Source organism: Myiozetetes cayanensis, unplaced genomic scaffold (assembly GCF_022539395.1).
Source record: "Myiozetetes cayanensis isolate MyiCay16 unplaced genomic scaffold, myiCay2020 scf4, whole genome shotgun sequence".
NCBI lineage: Eukaryota > Metazoa > Chordata > Aves > Passeriformes > Tyrannidae > Myiozetetes > Myiozetetes cayanensis.
The window spans coordinates 4288384-4306261 of record NW_026087631.1 but is presented as its reverse complement, the minus strand read 5'-3'; the positions used below and the strand labels follow the sequence as shown (position 1 = coordinate 4306261).

Genomic DNA, 17878 nt, shown 5'->3' with positions numbered 1-17878 from the left:
GCTGACAGTGCACTCAATCCCACTGTCTGTGTCACTGGTGAAGATCTTGAGGAGCATTGGTCCCAAAACAGAGCGCTGAGGGACTCCACTCATCACTGGCCTCTACCTGGACATAGAACCATTGACCACAACTGTCTGGATGTGTCCATTGAGCCAATATCTTATCCCCCCAAATAGTCCACCCTTCCAATTACATGTTGAAGGACTTAAAGAAGTACAGGCCACCATATCGCTCAGGCAAAATTTGGCCTCAGTAAAGCCGTGCAGGCTGTCTCTGACCACTTCCTTGTCTTGTATGTGCCTCAGCGTGTGTCCATGAGAATCTGCTCCATGATCTTCCCAGGCACAGAGAGGAGGATCACCGGTCTGCAGTCCCTGGGTCTTCCTTCCTACCTAGGAGTAACGTTTCCCTTTTTCCTACCACTGGGGACTTTGATTGCCATGTCTTTTCAAATGTGATTGAGAGTAGCTTGGCAACAGCGTCAGCCTGGACTCTGGGATGCATCTCATCAGGCCCCAGAGACCTGTGGCTATTCAGTTTCATCTTGTGGTCCCAAACCTGCTCTTCATTTACTCCCTCAGCACTGACTCAGAGGTTCATGGACTTGAGAGAAGTGGGCGGCCTTACGAGAAGATTGTGAAGACTGAGGCAGAGAAACTCACTGAGTACCTCAGCCTTCTCCATATCCATTGTCATCAGTTTTCCTTCGTCATTTATTGAGGGGTGTACATGCTGCTTGGCTTTTCTTTTCTTGATATACCTGACTGATATAGAATCCCTTTTTGTTGTTCTTCACATCTCCTACCAAGTTCCATTATATCTGTGCCTTAGCTTTGCTGGTCCCATGCTACACATCCGAGCCATATCCCTGTACCCTTCCCAGGTCACACATCCTTGCTTCCACTGCCTGTGCATCTCCTTCTTACTCCTCTGCTTGAGGAGCAGATTCCAGTCTGCCTTGCTTGATTTCCTAAACATGAGGATGGAGAGCTCTTGTGCTCTAAGAAAAGTGTCCTTAAAGACCTGCCAGCTCTGATAAGCTCCTTTGTCCCTAAGGACAGTTTTCCAGGGGCTTTCTTCCACTGAATTCTTTGAGCAACTGGAATTCCACTCTTGCAAAGTTCAGGGAGAGAACTTTGCGTTTTGTTAGGCCCATGTTCCTCAAGATTGCAAACTCAACCAGGGCACTGCCACTGGAGATCAGACCTCTCCAACCTTAAGATGACGAGCTCATCATATTTGAAGAAGTTGAGAAAACTGAAAAAAAAAAGCTAGTATTTCTACTATGTGTTCAATTTCCAGTGTGTAATTTCTAAATTTAGTATTTAGGTCTTCATAAAACCTTGAAAAATAATTGCTCCATGACTGAGAAAAAGGACAAAATTGTAACTAGAAATTAATGTGAAATAGTTGTCTTTAATTTTACTTTTTTTTTTTTTTAAAAGTTAGGTTTGTGCATAAATTTAATTTGCAGAGAAAACAAGAGGAGTATTTCCAGTGCCTCAGCATTGTCTAAACCAGCATCTTATGTATAATTGGTTGCTGTAAAAATAAGTATTCTAACAGACTCTGCCACTACAGATATCAAACCATTTTGTTTTCTAGGCAGAATTTGGATTTTCTTGATCTGAAAAGGCCAGTCTCTCTTGTAACATTACATGTAATTAATACGTCCTCTGTTTATCAAAATCAAAAGTAACTGGAGTGCAAAATCACCCAAACTCTGGTATGTTAATTGTGGCTGCTGAATTTAACATTGTTTTAGTATGAGCACAGTGATTTCTCTATTTAGTCACTGGTGAACTACGTATGCATTTCTGAAACTAGAAATTCAGAGCTAGTGCATCCTTAGAATCCCTGCCCTGTTTTTGTTCCTTCATTTGTTAAACTGGAAAAAACTTACAGATCTGCTGTGAGAGGGAGAAGGGTATTACTGTTCCTGAGACGTGTTTGCTGTAGCTGTGATCACTGCAGAAAAGCACAGGAAAAACTAACCATTTTTCGTTCAGAGCATAATTTACGGGATCCACAATAAAACACGTGGAGAGAAAAAAAAAAGGACTAGTGAATATTTTTTTCACTGCATTTTTTTCAACACTACAAGAACCACAGTGCATTTTCTGCCTTCGTTGAAGTGTCAGCCCTTCTGGAGAGATGTATACCCACGACTGTGTTCTGTGAATACATGTGATCCAAGTTAAGGCTGTACTAGGAACTTACATACTGTTACTTCTGAGCAGCTGCAGCCCTTAAAATGTTATTTAAAATGCCTTTTTTAAGAGGTCTGTTTTGCACAACAAAGGTTTTCCAAAAGGGTAGGGGAAAGCAACATCCCTTTCACCCAGGTTTTGCCAGATTTGAGGGGTCTGTTTTCTGCTTTCAGCTTTGCTAGAACAGATCTCAAGGATTTTGGTATGCTCAAACTTGTTTAGTTGTCATGACCTCTCCCTTGTCTGACCTTCCCTCCTTTCTTCTCCAGGAAACACTGTTTATCCCGAGGTAGAGACTGACAATTACTATGCTGAAACTTGGGGATTGAGAGTTTGATAGAATTGTATTGGAAGGAAAAAAGGGGCAAGCCGAGCTAAGGGCTGTTATTACTACTTTATGATAATACATGCCACTGTGCAAGTGGCAGGACAGCAGCCAGGTGGCTGTATTGGCCTTTCATCCACAGCAAAACAGCCTCCACCCCAATACACAAATGTCACATGGATTTCTTAAGTATTTTGTAGCCTGAGCATCCAGACAACATCCACAGTGTGTATTTTTATACGCTTTCCTTTCCAGCTTTTTCTGTCCTTTTAATAGGGTGTTGTAAATGAAAGCATTCAGCATTCTGAATGAAATCAAGTTGATTTGTATAATTCTTTACTCAGAATTAGGTAATCTGTTTAATAACTAAAGAGCAGAGGAAGATGATATGTCTACAGCATATAATATTTAAGATGGTAAAACATAGTTTTATCAATGAAGCAGTTGATATTTTCTTCTAATCAATAGAGCACTTATATTTATAAGTGATATATTTTTCAGTAGCTAAACTATTCTGCTTCTGACTTGATATTGACTTCCTGCACGTTACTATTAATAGAACATTTCTCTACATTTTTGAGAAAGTTTATATTGAAGAAATTACAGTAAAACTCTAGCATTTTTAATGAACAGTTTTACAGTCAATTATACTGTGAGTATTCAAATAAGTATGCTTCCTTAATATCCTTTAAAAAAAATTCTATAACTAGCAGCTTTCCTGTCAAGGACTGGGTTGTGTTTGAGGTACATCAGCTCTTAATTGGATTGCTTAAATGTGTAGGATCAAAGCAGCCACCATATTGATGGCAAATGATGTAAAAGTTTGTAAGATGTGCAACAAAGCCTGTTGCAAGAGTCCTGGCCATTCAGCCTCTACAGACTTAACTGTGTAGTTTCATGTTTGCACAGTTCTAGCTGAGTGGTCAACCAATGTTACCATAATAGGACAGCAGTCCCATCCTGTCCTGGTCCAGCTTGTGTTCCTCTGAGTCAGAAGATACCTCTGCTCACTGTATCATCAAAGCAATGACCCTGAAATATTAGTATTATGAAGTAGCTTACTGGAGTTCAGTTGGCTTACCTTCTGCTTGGAAAGATGTCAGAATTAAGCCAAGGTAAGCAGTGGATTCAGTCAGGAGGTGACTGAGTTGCAGAGAGGAAAGGAGAGAAAGAGCCCTTATGTTTGATTGCAGAAAACTATGAATTCAGTGTAGTAGTACAGAAAAATTGTCTAATAAATGTGGCTGAACAGTGACAAAATCAAAGCAGTTAAATTTAGAAAGGGGAAGAGTATGTAATGATTAGAGAAGAAACACAAGTCAGTAAGTTAATTACAGTGACACTTAGCTGAATATATTTTAACTGATTTATGTCTTAGTAAAATATAGGCAAGTATGGACATACATAGTAATTGTTTCAAGTACATTGCAGTTAGCTTTGCTGGTAAGTTTATATTTAATTCTGACAGTGTTTGAATATTGCTGAGAAATATTACAACAGTGTAATTTATTACTTAATGAGGATTAAATTAGCCAGTTTTTTTATTATTATTTAACATTAACACAGGTTTCAGGATTACTGCTTTAAAAGCAGCTTGTTGTCCACTGTATGTACACACAGTGCAGCGTAAATTTTTGATGCATTCTGGATAGGCAAATCTTCATGGCTGTTCTTGGACTTGCATCAGAATTTGAAGTAGCAGCTTTCTTGCAAGTATTCTGATTTTGTAATGAGGGATTGGCTCACTTTGTTGTAATTCAGTTCTACAGAGCTGTGCTTTTGTTCATTGACCAGTTTAGTCCCTTGCCTGCCAAGAAGATCCTGATGAGTTCCAGTTTTCCTTTTGAAGAACAGAAGCACTTGAATACTGCAAAACAAATGTGCTTTCAAAATGATTACCACTAACTGCTGCCAGGGTGTCTGTTTTCCTTTGTCCATTTCACTGCAAAATAGAGTGTGTTTATACAGAAGACTTTCTATGTTGACTTATTTAGTACCAAAGATGCATATAATATTTAATAAATGGCTTCTCCATTTCAGCACACCTGTGAACATCTGTTTTGAAGATAGGAGTGGCTACTTCGATCAGAGCTCTGTCACCTTGGGCAGTGTCTCAAGCAAATTTTGCAGGTCACAAAACACATATATAGCATTGAGGATTCTCAACTCTAAGCAATCTAAAATCATTGTACTGGTTGGTAGTCATGAAGATTTCCTACTTTTTTTGTACTGAAGTGTTGCTGGAGAGAAGTTTGTAAACACAACGAGATTGGTAGGTAAATCTACTATGAAACTTGAGACTTGGACACTTTTAAAGCAATGTAGCATTTGGAATATTACTTTATCACATAGTGAAGTTTTATATAAACAAGCAGCTTGGTGGTCTTAAAGCCAGGACAAGCGTTGGGCAAATATATGTAGAGTTCTGTGTAACATTTGTTTAAATGAACCTTATCTTCCAGTCGTTTAGGTTATCTGAGCAGGCACACTTACTTCCTAAATTGTGTGTTATGCAGTAACTTTTTATTTATGAAGGATTTTAATGTTTTGGTTATACTAGACACACTGGGATTCTTCTATGTGTATACTGTCAAAAGGATCTGGCAGTAGATAAGAAAATAAACAGAACAGCTAAAATAATAAAAACAATGGAGTACTTTTTTTTTTTTCCTATTTCTCTGAGCTATAACTGCAGGGAGATTTCAACATCAGATTATGGTGTCTGTCTTGACCCATGCTTCCAACTGTTGCATTAGAAAGGAATTTGTGAACTCCTTCAGTCTCACAGTACAGTAATCACTATCACAGGGAACTCTTTCTCCATATCACAAACAGAAATATGGCTTTATTCCCAGAGGCAACATTGTATTTTGAAAGCAACAAGATATTTGTGATTTCCCTTGCAGAAAAACACATTTGTGTATGAAATAATTATGACAATTATACTGCAGTTTATTTTCAGTGTCGAGTTTCTTGGTAATGCTGTTTTTCATACCATCTGTAGAAGCATTATAGTATGCCTTCAATTTCAGCACCGTGGGATGACGCCACAAGTTAAAAAAAAAAAAAAAACTTTTTAGTTTTTTCTCACAAATGGTATTTAAAAATAATTATTTTCTTATAATTGTAGTGGTTTTACAGTTTCATAATTCTGAGGTTATAGGTGGTAGACAATCAGATGTTTTTGAAGTGGTAGGTGATCTGATTCAAATCCTGGTGCCTTCTCCTTTGAAGCTTTGCTAATATGCTTCTTTTTGTGTGTTTATTTCAATCTGCTATTTTATTAACATTTCTACCAGAGAGAAGCCATCACTTCTGTTTCTGTAGAATATGTGATCTCTTCATCCATTGTGTCATATAAAGTCAGTGTGTTTCTCTTACCTAGTAACCTTTTCTAACCCTTCTCTTTTCTTGTCTGCGTTCAACTGCAGTATAATAACTATGTCTACCCTGACTTCCAATACTGTTCTTCTCTGTTTTGACATATCTGGAGGTCTCTTTAAGTCTTCCATGTGTCCTCCTTTATGTTCTAGTTGTTTGAGTTGCTTTGGGACTTGATACAGTGCACTGTTTTTGCACTATCTGGTTAATCAAATCATGCTTGCTAGCCATCTCCTAAGTTATCCTTATTGTTTACATCCTTCTTTTGTAACAATGGGTTGTTTTTATCTGTCATTGCTTTCTCTTGTATAAAAATTACTTTTTTTTTTTAATTTGGAGAAAAGAATTCTTTTCCTGGACAATTTTTTGAAGGTGATTCTTTACATCAGTGTGCAGTACTTAGGTGCATTTGGTGTTGGAATTGTCACACTGAATCGCTTTTATTAGAGATTGATGTCTGGGAAGAGCTTGAAAAAGTATTTTTTTCAGGTGCCTTTTCTCTGTTCACTTTCATATTTATACTGGGTAATACTTCCCCTATTACTCTGTATCTATTTTTATCTTTCACTATTATTTTTTCTATGATTTTGTTTTTCTTATTCTTTTGTATTTCTGTCAGTCTTTAAAACCTTGTCAGTATTCAGAGTCTTCTGATCTCTTTATCTTGTGGCTTGGTATATTTTTTTTCTTTGTTGTTTAAAAAACTACCGTGTTATGTTATGGTGCTGTTTCTGATGATCTGCATCAATATACATTCTCTTCAATGTGTGTGTCTTCTCTGATGTTGTTCTTATATACACCTACAATTCTAAACTGGGGAGCAAAAATAAAAGAAAGATCTTTCCATCTGTGATCTTTATCCTCTCCTTTTTTCCTGGTTTCATGAAAGGGGAAGAAGATTTCCTATAACTATTTAACACATTTCTCATTCTCTATATGGAGTCAGATGGTCTGTATTCTTAGTCTGGTTTTACTTCCATGTTTTTCTAAATCCTGGGTACTCAACAGTCTTCTTTCACTTCATTTCATGTCAAGATTTATTCTAATTGTGGGGGTTTCATCCTTCTATAAAGGTCCTTATGTCCACCTACAATTCCTCTCGTTGATGAAGTCCTTGAAGCCTTTTCTGGAATCCGGGGCTATTTGGTCTTCCATCTGCAGTGAGCTTCGAAGTGTGTGTTTCCTTTTGAGGACTGTCTTTTAGTACGTGCTTTTCTGAGTTACTACCTTTAAGAAGAGTTTGATTTGGGTTTTTTTTTCCCTGGGAGAACAGCCTTTTAACTAAATCTACTTTTATGTTTTGTCCGATCCACTAATATCCCTTCCATTAAGCTAATGGGATCAGGAAGTGACTGTAGATTTTTCATGTGTTTCTCATGAATCTGTGACGCTTTATGTATTATGTAACGCTGACTGAGATTTGATAACATGTTTAAACCTAAATTGTAATCACTAGTTGTTTACTCATCTGCTTGTTTCAACAGGAATTGGAATTTCAGCAATTCAGAGCACCTACCCCTGTACCACGTTGTTGCAGGGCTGCTTCTTTTGGGTTCTGATTTTTATTTTTATTTTTGATACATTTTTTTGAATGTGCTCCATTCATAATAATAATACTTCCAAGTAATAAATGCTTTTTTTATTTTTGCTGCCTCCCATGTGGTGATTATCAGTGCATGTTGCAAACACTGTCTTACCATCTGTAAAATGTTTGTTTGCTCAAAAGTGTAAATTACAGTGAAATGGTATTTTTACCGTTAAAATGTATTTTGTTTAAAAATAAAATAAATCCCTACAGTTCATACTAGTAGCTATTTAGGTGGTTTGGGTTAGTGTTAGTCTTTGTTTTTTAGTCTTAGCTCTGACTCATCAGAAAAATATCACATGGCTGGCAGTTTCTTTGAAAATGTTGGTATGAGGCTGTTCAAAATGCTGTGCCTGTGCAAGAGAGAGGGATTTGTTTTTTAGGTTGCCTCATTAAGCATTTCATTCCACCCCTTCTTCTGAGTTTTGCCTTCAACCAGCTCCAGAAAACTGCTGAAAATGGGAACAGAATCACAACAATCTTGGCATTTTTTCTTCTAATGACTTAATCAGGGGCACGTTCCTCCCAGCTAGAAGCAGGTCAAGACAGTTAATAAAGATCAGGCTCAAAGTTGGTTGTCCAGATGCTAAGTGAGAATGACCATTCCTGAGGATTTTAAAGGAGCTCTGAAGAAGTTTGGCGGTCTGGTGAACACACAACAGGAAAGTCATGTTTTCATAACAGTAGTTTCTAAATATTCAAATAGGTTGTTGACATTGATTCTACAGATTCTTAGCACAGTCTTCTGTCACATATGATCTAATTTATTATCCTGTGCAAGATAATATGTTGTACGAAATTTGAGAGATTAGTCATGGGGAAAACTATAAATATGTAAGTATACAAATTAAATACATTGCTGATGCTACTGAGAATCATTCTGAGAACTGTAGGAAATAAGAAATACTTTTAAAAAACTTTGTAGATGTGAGCAGAAAGCAAAAATTTCCTACTGCTTGCTCTCCTATTCTCTCCAGGAATATGCTGAAGTATTTTGATACTTAATGCAGTGCACAATATAATAGTGTATTTCTCAGATATTAAGCAGAAAAAATAATAAAAATTCTAAATATGTACTTGAAAGCTCTTTAATTAGAAATGTGTGTATTAAAAGCATGAATGTTGCACAGAAACATTTTGAGTTTGATTTGATAGAGTTTAGTGAAAGCTATATTATGAAAGGTTTTTTTAACTAGTTTTTAAAGGTTTTTGTAAATTTGTTTTAAAGATTTTTTTTTTTTATTTACCATTACCCTCAAGTTTTAGCAGCTAAGCTTTGTAACTTTGTGTGGTTATTTTGTATGATTATTGTAAAGCAGCCTAGTTGATGGCTGTGAGGTGTGAGATGGGAGGCGTGAGGGTCAGTACTAAAACAACGACCACATTGTTTGGGTAGGTAAACACTGTCAAGGTAGTGCCTGCTGCTCAAAATTTTATGAGGCTGATGTCTAGACTCTGTTCCATACCTCCTTTTGTCTACTGTATTGCTTTAGTCAGACCATCTGAGTTCTTCTAATCAGGGTTTTGCCTCCATGGAGAATTCTGTTTCATTGTGAAGGTTTCAAATTTTCTCAGTAAATAAAAATTTTCATTAACTGTTTTACTATTAATATTTTATTTACTCTTTCTGCCTTCTTTGCTTGATCTGTCTATATTTTTTGCAGAGAGAAGATTTATCTACCCATTTTCTCCTCACTACTGGGTTTGCAACAGGATACAGCCACTTAGTTTTGCAGCTCTCTTTTTTTGCGTTCTCCAAGTAATTTTATTTTTGAACCTGAAACCAAATAGAGTGGGATTTCATTCATTATTTATTTATTCTGAAAGGCAGTCTGTAGTTTGAGTCGTTTCTCAATACATGTCAACCCCCAACAACTTCAGAGAAAAACTTCCTGTGGCTAGTTTGCTGAATATTTTGAAAAATAAAACACTTGAGATTTTTTCATCTCTTTTAAGGCTCTATTGGCACACAGAAGACACCTTTGAGATTTTATAGCAGCTATATTATTGTAACATTCTCCTGATAAAAAGAATATGAAAGCAGCAGAGCTAAATGAGCTGGCTGGAGAAGGAGAATAATTTATTCATCTGACTGCTGGATTGAGTTTTACAACTGAGTGAAGAACTTAATGTTTTCATTTTGAGGCTCTTTCAAGCTGAGTTCATATTTTCTAAATTTATATCCTTAGGGTATCCTTAGTTCTTCTTCTCTCTCTATTTTCTGTTGGATTTTTTTTCTCCTCTTATGGAAAAAAAAAACCCAAAAAACTTCCCAGACTTGTAAACATGGTCTCTGAAAGACTGAATAAAAGTATTTATTAGCTGAAATGGAATATTTTTGGATTTTCCTTTCTGGGTGTTGTGGTTGAAAAATTTCAGAAGCACAATTTTTTATTACTTTTCAGTGAAATTACCTGTTAGAAAGGGTGCTATTGCCTTTCATTTATGGTAGGACAGAACTATCATGTATAAAACTTTTATTACTCTTCACTTTACCTGCCATTTTAATATAATATTCAAATATCCTAGCTTGAAAAGTGATTTTGCATCAGGCTGAATATAAAAACCCCTGATAAAATGACGTATGTGCTGTGAAATTTATCTCCTCAGGGCATTCTGCTTGGTCGTTAAATTTTCATTAAAGTTTTATGGTATACAATAATTTAAGTTTAATTTGTCTCTTAATACAGTGTTTTAGTTTCAAAAATGGGGATTGGAAATGTAGTTATGCAGGCAGTGTGTATGTTTAGTTCACAGTTTCTGGAAATATGTGTAATGTTCCTGATGAGAAAATACTGACACTTGGAACTTAAAATGCTGTTACAAATGTGTGGTACTACATACTTAACCCAGTTCTATTGTACTGACAGAAAATGCCAGTGTTTTAAAATTAAATATATATTTAGTTATGTAAAATTTCTTTAAAAATCAAAATTATTCTACAAGTTGGATGACTGTTGATGCTTTTAAAAAATGGTCCTCTTTCGTTTTTCTATTCATTTAAGGTATAAAATGAACATCTAGTTATACCATTGTAATTTTTGTGCTCTCTTTAGAGATGCAGTATTTAGTACATGGGCTATTGTTTAACTATGAAAGGCTGCAGAATTATTCAGGGTTTCTGCTAGTCCTTATTTCCTACAGGCAGTATAAAGCAGCACATATGCACAGAATTGATTTAAGGACGAAATATTTAGAGACAGATTCAAAATCCAATAAACTGAATGAAATACATTTCCCTTCAAAAAACCCAAATTTCTAGTATTATGAAAAAATGCCTTTTTTTTTTTTTTTTTTTTTTTAAATATTATGTGTTAGTTTGTCTGGCATGTTAAATAGAAAACAATTTATAAAGCATTTATATCTCTGTTATTGCTTGGTTCTGGTCTTTTGAAGAAAAATAAGCACAAAAGTACATGAATTTGATTGAGGGCAACAGAGGAAGTCTGTTAAGTGTTTTTTCATGCTGTGAAATAGTTCTGAAAATTCCAATAGACTTAAAAAGATAGGAAAAAATATTTCCTTTCAAGTAATAATTACAATTTATATTTTTATATTTTTATTAATACAAATTTATGTTTTTCCCCAAGTCAATCACTATTCAGATAAAACAATATTTTTCTCTTCTCGCTCTTATCAAACTATTTCTTTCTAGTACAGGCAATTCTCTTCCAGTTTTCACTGTTGCTTCTGCTGTTTTGGCATGTGAAACCGGAAACCCTTTCTTCTTGTCATTATGTGAAAATAATTTTAAAATTTGTATTTGTATTGAGATTTCTTTAACTTTTTTTTTAAAATGCAACCTATTAGTTTGGTCCTTCAGGCTAACAGATACAAAGCATTAAAGTTTACAATTCTGACTTGGATTTGATAGAGTTCCAGGTAAATACAAATCCGTATTTTTTTACTTCTAGCAGAAAAAAAGAGAGAAGTTCTTCTCTGACTCATACCTGTGAAACCAAGTAGCAGGTTTTCTTACCTGTTTCTGATCCTTTCCAAAATGTCGCTGCTTTTCTTCATCCTGCTGATCAAAGATGTGTGTGCAAGAATGGCGGGTTGGGCAGTGCTGATTATATCACACTGTCTTTGGGAAAAGAATATGGATATACATTTTCAGTGTACGTGGTGAGTGTGCAGGATTGCCCCTGAGCTGAGCCTCCCTCAGCTGCCTCAGGAGAGTACAGGATACCAGCAGTTCACCACTGTTCTCCTGGGTCCTCTTGAAATCTAAAAGGGATTATAACTCCTTTTTTAGAAAGAAAATACCTGAGTATTTGATGTTAACGCTTATTCTCCAGCAATATATTGGTTCTTGCAGTGAGATAATGGAAAGAAATGGGTGACTCAGCAAATAATCCATAATAAAGTAATTTATTACTCTTAGCTCTTTTGAAGTATACAGATTTATTTATATGGTTGAGCCCATACAGAAAATAAAATTGAAAAGTTAAATTGCTTGTCCCATAGGCCAAGTGAGAGAAAAGAAGGTTCTTTGTGTTAAAAGTCCCTAGGTGCCCATGTAGATGCACAGGTCAAATACAGGTATAGTGGTTGACAGTTTTAGCAGGGTCTACAGTGTGCTGTTTAAGGGATAAGCTATTTTTTTTTAAATGTTGTCTGTTTTCAGCAGTGAAAGTGTCTTGTTCCCATCAGGAGACAAAACATTCTGAGTGGAATCTCCTTAAAAGAAGGAGAATTTCAGAAAAAGAAAAGGAACCAAAACATTTAGATTACTAGAGGGCACATGAAAGTTTAAAAAAAAAAACCCCTCACACCCAAACTCCATATTCTACTGAAGAGTACCACTGATGTCAGCTACAGGTATTAGCATCAGATGATATGTTCATAATAACTCTGATAGAAACTGATGTGTCTATTTTTTCTTAGTGTGTAGGAGAAAAATACCTTTTTTTATTGGGATTTTTCCTTTCAGTTTGATTGACTTCAATAACCAACCTACCTCAGGATAACCGAAAATATGAAAGAAAAATTGTTCTGTGAGGGAGGCTTTAGGAACCAACCAGAATATGAAGCAAGGCTTTGATTTGGTTGAACAATCTGAAGGATGTTTTCAGGACTTGGGACTTGGGAAGGAGCTGGGACACAGCATTTGGCAGGAAATAAACCCCAACCACTCAAATGCTACTCCTACAGAGAATTTTTATTTTGGATCTTGAACTTTTATGTTTTCCATGAAGTGTGTTTTACAGTTTCTGCCTTGAAGTATTTGCCAAAGTGCACATAGTCAAATGTTACAGCAGGTTCTTTCTGATTCTTTTCGTTACTGTAGTTATTAGAAATTCTACAGAATTATACAGGCTTTAAAATATCCATGTAGGAGGATGTCATAAATAGGATGTTTAAATAGTTTTTGTAAATATAATGCAATAAGCTGTTCTGTGTTTCAGTTTCCTCAGTCTTAGCATTGTCTTCTTGTAGAGGGGATCCCCTCCCTCGACCTGCTGGCAGTGCTTTTCCTAATGCACCCCAGGATCCCATTGGCCTTCGTGGCCACAAGGACACACTGCTGGCTCATGGACAGCTCACTGTGCACCAGGACCCCCAGGTCCTTCTCCACAGAGCTGCTTTCCAGCAGGTCAGATCCCAGGCTGTGCTGGTGCCTGGGGTTGTTCCTCCCTACACTTGGTTTGTTCAGCTTCATGTGTTTCTGCTCTGCTTATCCCTCCAGCCTGTCCAGGTCCTTCTGCAGGGCTGCACAGCCCTCTGGGGTACTGGCCACTCCTCCCAGCTTTGTGTCATCAGTGAATTTGCTGAGGAGGCCTCTACCCCTTCATCCAAGTCACTGGTGAATAAATTAAACAATACTGGGCCCAGTATGGAACCTTGGGGGACACCCGTAGTGACAGACCTCCAACTAGACCCTCTGCCACTGATTATGACCCCCTGGAACCTGCTATTCAGCCAGGTCTCAATTCACTTCACTGTCACCCAGGTGCATATTGATGCCTTCCAGAATGAGGCACTCCATCACCTTTGCAGGGATTTAAGCAAGGCTAACTGATTGGTAGTCTTCTCGATCCCCCTGCTTTCCCTTTTGGAAGACTGGGATGACATTTGCTTTCTTCCAGTCTTCAGGCACCTCTCCTGATCCCATGACCTCTCAAAGATGACTGTAAGGAGCTCTCTCAGCACCTGTGACCGCTACAGCCAAGGCTGCCCCCAACTTTCACATTTTCAACATGTTCTTGAGTCAAGCGCACACCATTCCATGTGGGATCCTCCGCTACCTGTGACAGGAATTTGTCATCACTGCCTTCCAGGAACCTCCTGGGCTATTTGTGCTTCTGTGGCAGATGTCAGGGTAGTTAATATCCCCCACAAGAAACAGTGCTTGTGACTTTGGGGCTGCTTTAAGCTGCCTGTGGAAATACCCATCCACTTCCACCTCCTGATCAGGCAGCCCATAGCAAACACCCACAGTGTCACCCTCACTAGTCTGCCCTTTTATTGTAACCTGTAAACCCTTGCCTTGTTCATCATCCATCCGAAGATAGAGCTTGATACATTCCAAGTGACTCCATCACTGTGCCTTCCTGTTCCATCTTTCCTAAAGAGCCTGTAACCCTTCATGACAACTTTTCAGACACGTCAGCTATCCCGCCACGTCTCCATAATCACAGTGAGATCAAAGCCTTGTGACTGTTCACAGGTCTCTAGTTCCTCCTGGTTTTTCCCCCATACTGCGTGCATTGGTGCACTAGCACTTTACAAAAGTATTTGATTGTATCAGTATCCCAGTTAAGCCTCCTTTTGCTACTTGGTTAAAAAACAACACATGATCAAAAAAAAACCCCAAATTCTGCTGGTAACACCAGTCTCAAGGTCAGGTATTCACGTGCAGGATTTTCCTGTTTCTTACCCCATCATTCCCTGCAACTGGCAGGACAGAAGAGAACAGAACTCGTGCTCCAGTTCCCTCAATGAATTGTCTCAAGACCCTGAGGTCCTTCGTGACTGTCCACAGACTTTTTGTTGGGATGTTATCACTGCTCACCTGAAAAACCAGTCCCAGTCATTTGGCCATACTAGGCTGGGAAGGTTCTTGGTGATGTTCCCTGCCCAGGCTCCAGGGGGACAGCACACCTCAGGGGATTGGATTGTGTTTTGCTCCTAAGAACCTCAAAAAACTCAATTATAAAATTCAAACAGAAGGGCTTTTTGTAAATAGTACTTGCAGCCATGGATTTTCAAAGACACTTGGCAGATGTTTCTGGTTTCATATTGGAATGAAAAATTGCTGTGTTTTCTTATGACCAGTGACAATCTATCCTGCAAGAAAGGTGTTACAGTAAGGAGCAGGGCCACAGCAAAATGCAACTGAACATGGGGAGGTCTTTCCTCCTCTCTGTTTCCCACTTAACCATTGCATTAAGACGATGGAGAAGACAGCTTTTGGCTGCATTTGAAAAGCATCATCTGCATTTCACTGTGCTTTACTCCGTATTGTATTTTGCAGTATGTGTTGTACAATACAGTACAGCACTACGTGATATTGTGTGCTATGACGTTGCATTATGTTCTGTATTTCGTGCATTCTTTGGTATATGGCATGGTATTGTAGGGCATTTATTTTACTGTATGTGTTTTAAGGCATGGTGTGTAGGAGAAGTGTGTGAGCAGGGGCTGAGGCATTGGAAGAGGCCAGCCAGGAAAGTGGTTGAGTCACCATCCCTGGAGGTATTTTAGATGTGGCACATGGGGACATGGTTTTGTGGTGGACTTGGCAGTGCTGGGTTAATGGTTGGATTCAGTGATCTGGAAGATCTTTTCCAACCCAATGATTCCATGATTATGTATTTTTGTTTTGACTGCTTTGTCATTTTCCAGTTATGATGGAATTAGGTCTGGGTTATTAGAGATATAAGGAGAAAAACTCTCTAAATGGGGTCGAGAGTAGACTTGCAGACTGAAGTGTCTTCGTTCTGAGGAAATTGTTTGTTAAAACTGTATGTACCTCTTGCTTATTGCTTAAGATAATTGGTCCAAAACAGTGGAAAAAACAGATGTATGCTATGTGCTGGCCACACACCAGTGTATTAGAACATTAAGAAAGTTATTTAAGATTTCTAAAACTTGCACTATTTTGTTAAAGGTAATTAAATCACCACATATTCCATATCCGCAGGAAAACCGAACACTCTGTAAATATCTTTTCAGAGGGGAAATTAATTAAAAGCAACTCGACTGGTACCAAAGAAATTAAAAATTACGTCTCGTATAATTCAGTTTACCTAATTCGGATGATTAAAATCAATGTGGTTACTACAAGTAGCTTTTAGTGTAGCCATGGAAATTGAATATAGTTCAATAGCAAGTATATATGTTCTTCTTGGAGTAAGGGAAACCTCTGATGTTGCAGTGGCCAGAGGAGGAATAACTTGCACAGCTGCTGATAGAAGGGGGACTGGACACGTGGGGACAGGCTATAATGACCTGGACTCAAGTCTACCTAAAATGCAACATGACTTGTGCTCCAGTTCCCTCAACCAGTTGTCTCTAGGCCCTGAGGTCCTTCTTGACTCTCCACAGACTTCTTGTTGGGATGTTGTCACTGCTCACCTGAAAAACCAGTCACAATCAGTTGGCCATGCTAGGCTTGGAAGGTTCTTGGTTCTGATGGGTGTTGCCAGTTGGTAATGCATTTGCATGGGCTCCTTGACTGTTTCACCAATTTTACCACTCTTTTCAGTTTGTAACTATCATTTGGACTTACCACTGTAGCTAAATTAGCTATGAATAGGTAAAAATGCTTAGGGGAGTTAGTTGGTTTTGCTTGGTTTTGATACAGATAATACAGATTCTCTTGTTAAGTTAGACATTAGTATAGAAATAATTTATTCAGGCCATGTCCTGTTGATTCAGCCAAACTCTGATTCAGTGTGTGTTACATTCTCAGGCCTTTGAAATCCAGATTTAAATTCCCACATGAAACAGAATTACCCTAATGTTATAAGCTACACTGATTAGGTGAATTTGTAACTTTAACAGATCTCCACGGACTTTCAGGCTTTTGAATACTTCAAATCCTTTTTGTTATTCATGATACAAGGATCTTTTAACCTTTTCACTGTTTTCAGTTGTAAGGCATCATAACCTTGTGAGAACCTGTAGGTCACTTGTATGCTGTGATGCCTGTTCACATACTGAATTCTGAAAGTATCACAGCATTTCACCTCTCAAACTACTGCACATCTGCTACAGAAAAGAGAGCATTGGGTTTTTAGTTGTAATTAATCAAGAATCTTGTAGGATACCTTCAAGAGAGTGAAAGTAAATCAATGAAAGCTCCAAGTGAAGTCAGTTTAAAAGGAAACAATGACAGTATCCAGCGTTTTGTTAAATGATCATGTTTCTCTAGTCAAAAATGTTATTAACATAAAATGAAATTGGAAATGGTATCTTGCATGAGGTCTTGGCCATTATTGTAAAAATACAAATTATGTAGTACATATTCTGTTCATTCATTCAGGCTTCCACAGTTCTGAAAGGCACAGCCTGAACTAAGAGTAAATAAAAATTATACGCTTCTTTCTGGTTTATTTTTTCCTGTTCAGTCTGTGTCTGAGTTAGAAGAGTGATTTCTGCTCCACTCAGTTAAAATACTGCTTTCTAGAAAAAAATTTCATGATGTATAAGTAGCAGAGTTGTGGGATTTTTTTTTTTTTTTGGTAGTAAACTGAAAATAAGTTTTCTTGAAATATGGCTGAAATTCATATAGAGTGGCTACTATGTTGCAACATAATTTCATTCTCTATTAAAATAATTGATCTCCATATTAACATGCTTGCTGCATTAAAATTGTATTTTAAAATCTGCCATTGCGGAACTGTATAAAATTCCTTAAGTACTCCATGAGTAGGTGTCTTAATTCAGCACATTTTTGCATCCTGTTACAGAAAAGATGTAAAAAGAAAAATTGGAATGTATGTTTTCCATTTCCAAGCCCAACAGCATTTGTTTTCAGGTTACTGCGAAGACTTACAATAAATTTAATAAATTATGTGTTGATTGCATTTGCACATTTCCTTCTGTTGGATGTGTTGCTTTCTAAATTTATTTGGTCTCAAAGGTTGTGTTCAGTTTGTTTTTTAAGAATCAGATATGGCAAAATACTTTCTGTAAGAATTCCAGTTTTCAAATTTACAATTTCACAAATTTCAGAAAACATTAACAGTACACACATTTTATCCTGTATACACTTTATTCCATAATTAGTAAACTGATTCATGTGGCTTTAGATTTGTTACCATTTCTTCCTCTGAGTGAGGGTGAGTGATTTTTTAAAAAATATTATTTTTAAAGACCTGCAAGCCAGTTCTTTTCTTTATGTTTCCCAGAAGTATTCTTTTTACATC

General features: G+C 37.2%; 1 protein-coding gene across 2 annotated transcripts in view; it reads left to right on the top strand.

The window, feature by feature from the left end:
* Positions 1-17878, top strand: part of CHSY3 (chondroitin sulfate synthase 3) — a 144097-nt gene that overhangs the window by 50646 nt on the left and 75573 nt on the right. The window lies entirely within an intron of this gene.